The sequence below is a fragment of the Sapajus apella genome, unplaced genomic scaffold, assembly GCF_009761245.1.
Source record: "Sapajus apella isolate SASKATOON/1434 unplaced genomic scaffold, GSC_monkey_1.0 scaffold22, whole genome shotgun sequence".
Taxonomy (NCBI): Eukaryota; Metazoa; Chordata; class Mammalia; order Primates; family Cebidae; genus Sapajus; species Sapajus apella.
Genome location: NW_022436962.1, coordinates 12,478,290 through 12,487,042, shown reverse-complemented (window position 1 = coordinate 12,487,042; position 8,753 = coordinate 12,478,290). Strand labels below are relative to the sequence as shown.

The 8,753-nt window shown below is 42.9% G+C and overlaps 1 pseudogene; it reads right to left on the bottom strand.

Annotated features, from left to right (window-relative positions):
* Window positions 1–4,294: 4,294 nt before the first annotated feature.
* On the bottom strand, window positions 4,295–5,473 carry LOC116559075 (annotated as a pseudogene).
* Between the last annotated feature and the right edge of the window lie 3,280 nt (window positions 5,474–8,753).

The window sequence follows — 8,753 nt, the reverse complement described above, 5'->3', positions numbered from 1 at the left end:
GCAAGTCAAACTCAAAAGGGGATTGAACTTCTTACCAGAAGTTAGTATCCTGTTATCTATAAATAGGTCATCCCCATCAGAAATCTTCATAGGCATGACCTTTGTAGTCACAACTGCCATAATCTTTGTTTCCAAAATCTTTTCCTACTCCTGCGGTTCATCCTGGCCTCAAACAATCTCTTTCAGGAAATGTGAAGTCCATAATCTTGACTTCTTTACCTAGGCAGCTCATGTTGCTTCTTTTTCCCGTCTTGATTACATTCAAATTCCACTCTCCCGACTAAATACTATCACACAGATAAAAGTAAAGGAATTTCTAACATCAAGAGTCTCAGAGATTTAGCCCTGATGTGATGTGCTCAATCAGGATTAGTAGTAGGAAATGAAAAGATTTTGTAAAGTTTCTTAAAACTCCATAGAAAGTTAGAATACCTGCCTGAAGTCTCCATGTGAGGTCTTAGAATTCCGATCATTTGGAGATGTGCTAAATTATATTTTGAAGCATGTTTGAAAGATGTGGTTCTGTGGTTAGGAAGTTTCAGCAGTCATTTTATTATAAATACTCTCTTAGTTTATGTCACTCCCTAAACTCAGTTTGTGGTGCAAAATCCTGGTTTTGGAATCTGAAACCTTGCTTTTTTCCAATGCTCTCTTTTGTGCTAACCAGTTGTATGATCTTTAGTAAGCCACACAGTGGCTCTGGGACAATTTCATATTTAGAAAATGTGGAAATAGGGCTGGGTGACTAAGGAGGAAGTTAAAGAGCTAGGCAAGCACAGTATTTACATTGATAGTCCCAGGATAAGAAGTTTGCAGACCTTGTCAGGCTTCAGTGTCATCAGGAGGCTTTAGTAAATGTGCTCACGCCAACAAGTCCTATTCAGTAGTGTTGAGGGGGAGAAGCAGTCCAGCTGCTTGTTTAATCAGTGTGTTGGGTGATTTTGATGCTCAGGGTCCTCACACCACGCCTTGAGAAACCCATCCAGGGAGGTATAATTCAGAGTCCCAGAACACACCTCTCCTCTCTATCCCATCACTAGCACTAGAAAGGTCCTTGAGGGTAAAAAGGGAAGACTTCCAATTGGACTTAAAGCCCAAATGTTTGAGATAAAAGCAATCACACTAATGAATAATTAACAAGCATGGGTCTTTTCCAGATCAGGTTTTGAAGGGGCCAGTCCAAACCAGCTATGGCCAGTCAAAACTGACCAAAACTAGTTGGGCCCATCAGGGCCTATTTAAACTGCAATCAGTTGAAACTACTCCAAATTGATCAGGACCATCCATGACTAGTCAGAACCAGCATAGACTGACCATAGCTAGTTGAAGCAAGTTAGGTTCAGCCATAGCCAGTGTAAATCAGCTGTGGCCCTTTAAAATTGGTCAAAACAAACTGGAACAGGAAGTAATGGATCAGAACCAGCATAAATCAGTTGTGCCCAGTTCAAACCACTCTAAATTGGTCATGCCTTTTAATAACCATTAGAAACTGGTGTTGTGGGCCAGTTGATATTGGCTTAAAACAGTTGCAGCCAGTCAGACCTGGTCAAAACCATTTGTGGCTAGTTATAACCAGTCAAAATGGTAAAAGCCTGCCATGACCGTCAGAACCAGTATAAACTGGTCGTGACAAGTCACAGTTGAGCCTAGCTGAAACCAGCATGAATATTTTGCAGCTGGTCAAAAGTGGTGTAAGGCAGTGGTGGCCAGTTGAAATTGGTTAGAATCATCAATGACTGATTGAAACTCACCAAAACTGGTTGTGGCTGGTCTAGGCAGGGTTTAAACCAGTCACAGCCAATCATAACTGGTTTAGGCTAGTTTTGGCAGGTCAAAATCAGTCAAAACAAATTGCCGCCGATCAGAGGCAGCCTAAACTGGTTGAAGCCAGTCTTAACTGGTCAGCATCAGCCATGACCAGTCAGAATAGGCATAAACCAATTGTGGCTGCCCAAAGCGAGTAATGAGTCAAAACTGATTGAGGCTGGGAATAGGCGGTCTAAAACAGTTGTGCCCAGTAAAGTAAGTTGTGACCAGTCACAACCAGCTTACATTGTCCGTAGCCAGTCAGAACTGGTTTGAACTTACTGGCCACAGAAACAAACTGTGGCCACTGAAAATTGTCCTAAACCAGTTTTACTCATTAAAACCAGTCTAAACTAGTTGTGGCTAGTCATAACAGGTCAAAACTGGTTTGGGACAGTCAAAACTGATCTAAACCATTTGTAACAGACCATGACCAGTCAGAAATGGCCAAAATTAACTGTGGCTTTTAAAAACCAGCCTAAACCAGTTGTTCCATGTTCAACCTGTCTAAACCTGTCATGGTCGGTCATAACCAATCCAAACTAATTGTGGCCAGAAGAAACCAGCCCAGACAGATTGTAGCTAGTTATAGTCAGTCTAAATCATTTGTGGCCAGTTAAAACCCATCTAAATCAGTTGGAAATAGCCTAGACCAGAAAGAACTTGTATAAATAGGCTAGGGCCAGTCACAACTGGTGGAAGCTGATCTCAGCCAGTTTAGACTAGCTTTTAAGATAGTTTCTCCTGGTTTTGACCCATTATGTCTGGCTTCAACTGGTCATGATGGGCAGTGTCTAGGGGTAAACAGTAGTGTCCAGTGCTGACTGCTCATGACTGTTCATAGAACAGTGCCAGCACATGTTGAGCAGCAAACTGTAAATGGATTATTGGGGTTCCTCAAATTAAAAATAAACTTTTGTGAATTCTGGTTTTGATTTGCATCTACCTTGTGAGCAATGATGCTGAACATATTTTCAGGTGCTTCTTGGACATGTATACATCATTTTTGTAGAAATGGCTTCTCAAATCCTTGTCAATGTTTAAAGTAGTTGAAATTGGCTTTGTTGATTGTTTCTTTCCTGTGCAGAAGCTTTTTCTCTTGATGTGATTCCATTTGTCAAATTTTGGTTTTGTTGCCTGTGTTTTTGAGGTCTTACTTTAGAAATCTGTGTCCAGAACAATATTCTGGAGTGTTTCTCCAATGTTTTCTTCTAGTAGTTCCATAGTTTTTGGACTTAAATTTACATCCTTAATCATTTTGATTTGATTTTTTATATGGCAAGAAATAGGAGTCTAGTTTCATTCTTCTGCCTAAGGATATCTAGTTTTCCCAGTACTATTCATTTAAGAGACCATCCTTTTCCCTATGTATGTTATTGATGCCCTTGTTGAAAATGAGTTAACTGTGTATTTGTGAATTTATTTCTGGATTCTCTATGTTTATTTATTTTAATGCTCATTTGCATTTTATTAATAAGAACTAACAGTGTCAAACGAGTTAAACAATTAAAATTGCTTTATATTCCATAAAACATTACAGAAAAGTTTAATTTTGTTTCAATAAAAAGACTCATTTTAGAATAGGCAGCTAACAGCAACCATGCAGTTAATGGGTTTTGTGAATAAATTTTAAGAGACTGCCTGTCCTTAAATTCCTTTTTCTTTTTATAAAAAAAAATTGTGACAAATTTTGAGTTAAAAAATTGTTAAAACGTTCTCTGTAATTTCAATTTTATAATAGATTACAGGAAGATGCTTACCAAACAAATACAACATTTGTTTCAGTACATGTCTTTAAATGATAGATTTATAAGTATATAAACAACTATATAATAAAAGGTTTCCAAATGCTGCCTGTAAGAAATCAGGCAAATTTTACCATAAGCAATAAACCATTCCAAGCCTTCCAGACAGTCTCCATAGCCACAGCAGCGTGGCAATAAACTTTAACAAAACCAAACAAAAACAAACAAAAGCACTTTGCAATTTGTTGCCGCAAAATAGGAAGAGACAAGAGTGTATAAACTTCATGGAATCACAACAGTCAAGATAAGGGAAAATAAAGTCAGAAAGGTTGATGGTGTTTATTGTTTAGAAAGTCAAATTCTGCTGTTTGCTTGGGGCTCTGAACACCGTACCACTGAACAAATGGAAAACTCCGCAGAGTCTCGCTACCCGCCGACGTGGGAGCCATCCAATTTTACTGCAAATAAACGGCATTCGGTGCTCACCATCCACAATAGGAGGGCGTTTTATTTTCATGGATGTGGATGAAATACAATTTCTTCAGCAAACTCAGCAAAAACTGTTAAGGGGCAAAAATGAACTCTGCACTTAAAGAGAAACAGAATATGAAAACACAAAATCCTAAAAAGTAAATAAACGCTCTGCCTCAGCACATTGGTATCAAAACACGCATCCACGGCGCTTCCTAATCCTATGGGAAACAATCCTTGCTTATCGGAGGTGGATATCTAAATGTAACAGCTTACCAGTATCTTCTTAGGAGTAGGCCAAAAGGAAACAGAAAACCCACATTTAAAAAACAAAGTTTCTTTTCCCTAATGATGATGAACGGCAGGTGGATGACCGAGTTGGGCGGCAGCGGCCGGCTGGCCTGCTGCTCTCCTTGCGGGTTTCTCTTCACCAGATTCTTGAAGGCAATTTGCTATAGAGTAAGTTCTTGAAGTTGAGACTTTGATTCTTTCAAGTCTCCTCTGTCTTTCCACCTCTAAGTTCTGACATTCCTGAGCCGAGTCGGTAGGCAGACCAACCCACTTGATCTCCTTGGAGATGACGTTCATGGCCATCAGCACGGACGTGGAAGGCATCCTAGATGCGCCGTCTTACGTTCTTCCGGTCGCAGGCCGACTCGTTTGGTGAGATGTGGTTGTCCGCAGCCCCGAAGGCCGCGACCGGCTCGTCCATCACCTGGTTGTAGGAAGTGGTCGCTTTCCTCTGCACCGGCTCGCAGACCTTCGTGCAGAAATGGCGCAGGCCCTTGCCATTCTTCTCTCCTTTCCTGTTCCGCTTCCCCGCAGACCAAGGTGAGGAGTCGGAAGGCTGGATCTGAGAGGCAAGGTGAGCGCTGGCGGTGCGTGGGCCTCCTCCCAGGAGGGCGTGTGACGCTGCGGGTCTCTGGGGCGCACCAGTGTTGGCATCGGACTGCCCTGAGGTTTTCGGCAAGAGCTGCTTCCTGAGGGGGTCGAGGGTGGAGGGATGAACGGCTATAAGGGACACCCACACCTTTGAGGGACTACGGTTCTGGTCTATGAAGACCTTGAGTTCGCCGTTGGCTTCAGTTAGACCGGCATCTTTTGCCACGTGACCAGACCCGGGAAATCAATGCTATACATGTTCACCTCCCAGAGAAGAAAAATGATTTTTCTGGGCGCAACCCCAGGGTCCCGGAGCAACGTGCAGGCTCGCGGCGTCCACCTCAGACCTCGGCGGCGCCCTGCCGGCTGACCGGTAACTCTGACAAGTGTGCTTCCGAGGTCGCGCCGTCTGCCGGTCCCCAAGTCTCCGGCCGCCTCCGCACGAGGCGCCCGCTGCGCGCGCGGGAATCAGGTCCCCGCCGGCCGCAGCGGGGCGGCCTCCCCTCCTCCGCCCTGCGCTCCCTGGAGGACCCCGGCCCGGGCCTTGGCCTCCCTCCGGCGTGGGACATGGGCGTTGCTGCGGGCCGGGAGGGCCCGGCCCTCAACCCGGCGGTCACTTGGGGAAACCCATCAGCGCTGTGCGCGCGGGGTCCGCGGGGTGCCGGAGCGCCTACACGCGGCGGGGTCGCGCGATGGGGTGGCAGGGGTCCACCCAGTCCCGCGTACCCCGCGCCCGCCCGCGCCCCTGGACCCCACCAGCGGCATTCTCTACCCGCAGCACCTGGCTGTCGGGTCAGATCGCGCCGGCGGGAGCGCGGGGAGGGCGCGGCGCAGGGAGGCTCAGGCGCTGGCCCAGCCAGGCGGTCTTGCTTACTCTTCCTGGGCCAAGCGGCGCTGGGACCTCTATGTTTATTTTTTTATGCCAGTGCCACGCTGTTTTAGCTACTATAGCTTTATAGTACTTTTTGAAGTCTGGTAGTGTGATGCCTCCAACTTTGTTCTTTTTACTTAAGAATGCTTTGGCTATTGTGGGTCTTTTGTGCCTCCATATTAGTTTTAGGATTGTTGTTTCTATTTCTTGAGGAATATTACTGGTATTTTTTATAGGGATTGCATTGAATCTGTAGAATGCTTTGAGTAATATGAACATTTAACTACTGTTAAATGAAGTATTGTATTAAATGAACATTTAACTACTGTTAAATGAAGTACATATTGATTCTTCCAATATGTAAACATGGAATATCTTTTCCTTTTTGTGTGTGTCCCCTTCAATTTCTTTCATTGGTGTTTTATAATTTTCATTCTAGAGATTTTTCACCTCTTTGGTTTAGTTGGTTCCTACTTCTTTTTCACAGGTATTGCACATTGGAACACTTTCTTGGTTTTCTTTTTCAGGTTGTTCAGTGTTGGCATATAGGAAGGCTATAAATTTTTGTATGCTAATTTTTTATCTTGCAATTTTACTGAATTTGTTCATCTGTTATGAGAGTTTTTTGATGCAATCTTTAGGTTTGTCCGTATACAAGATAATATAATCTTCAATCAAGAATAATTTGACTTTATTATTTCCAGTTGATATGCCATTTATGTCTTTCTCTCATCCAATTGCTGTGGCTAGGACTTACAGTACTATGTTGAATAAAATTAGGGAAAGTGGACATTCCTGGCTTGTTCTGGATCTCAGGTTTTCCCAGTTAAGTATGATACTAAACTCATTGCGTCTGATAAGGTCTAAAGTGGTTGTGGCCAGTTGAAACAGGACTAATTTGGTTGGAACTGGCCATAACCAGTATGAACTTGTATAAACCAATTGTGGCCAAAGCTGGTCAAAACTGGTTGAGGCCAGTCATAGCCAGTCTGAAGTGACGGTGGTAGTCATAACTGATCTAAACCAGTGTGACCAGGTGTAATTGATCTAAGTCTATCAGAACCAGCCATAACCTGGCAGAAATGATATGAACCATTTGAGGCTGGCCCAAACCAGCCAAAACCAATTGCAGATGGTCAGAACCAGTCTAAAATCTGGTTGTGGTGTATCATAGCTATGCAAAGCCAGTTCTGTCCAGTTGAAAACTGGCTTAAACTTATTGCAACTAGTCATATTCCATCTAAAGTGATTGTGCCTAGTTGAAACTAGCTGGAACCAGCTGTGACTGATTGGAACCTACTGCAACTGGTTGGAGCTGGTCTAGACTGGTTTAAACCAGTCAAAACTGAACATAACCAGTCCAAAGCAGCTTTGGCCAGTTGACATTGGTCTAAAAAGAAACCAGGAAAGTAATCTAATGTACAATAACTTACTCCAGTTTCAACATCACCCGACCAGCTTATACTCATTTTGATTGGCCACAATCAGTTTTGGCCAGTTCTTATTGGTTCTGGTCAGTTATAACTGGTCCAGGCCAGCTTCAATAGGCCACAACCAGTTTAGACCTGTCTGAACTAAAAATCCAGTTTACACTGTATTTTACTGGCCATAGTCAGTGTAGGTTGTCCACAACTGGTTTCTACAGGCTATCACCAGCCATGAAAAGTTTAGACCAGTTTTCATAGGACATAACTGGTTAAGGCTGGTTTTGACTTGCCACACTTGCTTTCAGCAAGTTGTACTTGGCTCTGGTTGTTACAAGTTTAAACCGGTTTCAAGAGGCACAACAAGGTTAAATTAGTTTTGACAAGGTGCAGACACTTTAGGATTATTGTGGCTGTTCATAACCATTTTGACCAGTTTCAACTGGCCACAACCAGTTCAGACTGGCTTTGGCTGCCTCTACCAGTTCAAACTGGCTATGGCTGGCCACAATAGCTTCATACCACTTCTGACCAGTCACGGCCAATTCTGACTTGCTTAGATCTGTGTCAACTAGCCATAACCACTTTAGATCTGTTTTTATCAGCTGTACTTAGTTAAGTATTACATTGAACAAGGAAAAACTGATGTGTTTATTTTCCTCTAAAACCTCGAACAAGACAAAGATACCTACTTTCACCATTTTTATTTAACGTAGTACTGTAAGTCCTCACCAGAGAAATTGGATAAGAGGAAGAAATAAAGAACATTCAAATGGAAAATAAGAAAATCACATCATCTTTGAAGATGATGTGATTGTCTATATGGAAAACCTTAAGACTTCATCAAGAAACTCTTAGATAAACAGTTCAGTAAAGTTGCAGGATACAAAATCAACACATAAAAATAGCCTTCTTGTATGCCAAGAGTGAACAATCTGAAAAAGAAAGCAAGAAAGTGATCTAATGTACAATAGCTACAAAAAATAAGCAGGAAAACAGCTGAAGAAGTGAAAGATCTCTGGAATGAAAGCTGTAAAATGGCAGTGAAAGAAATTGAAGAGAACACACACAAAAAAGGGAAAGATATTCCATGTTTGTAGATTGGAAGGATTGCGAGGACACTAAGAATGGGGACATGGTGGAGGAACAAACAAAACAGCCCAAAGGCAAGTTTTACTGATTGCGCATTTTTGCTATAAGCTGTCTTCAGAGATGTAGACAAGGAGTTGGCGAGAGTCGAGGTGATGTAGAGAGAAATTGATGAGAATGACAGATATAATTCATCTGGAAAATAAATTCCGGGGGGTATTTTCTGAAAGGCATGCAGGTGAGAAGTATGTGACTAAGAGATGGCTTGTTCCAGCAAGAACCCTATGGTGTCTGGCTGTGCCCTGAAGTCGTAAGCAGAGTTATTTGATCATATGACATCTGCAGGGCGATGGTAACTATTAGCTTTAAGTAGACAGAGAATCTGTGCTGGGGCAGGTGTGTTCGTGCGTGGAGGGCAGATGAGGATAGAGAGAGGAGTCGTGTATAATAAGTCCTGGAAGAAAG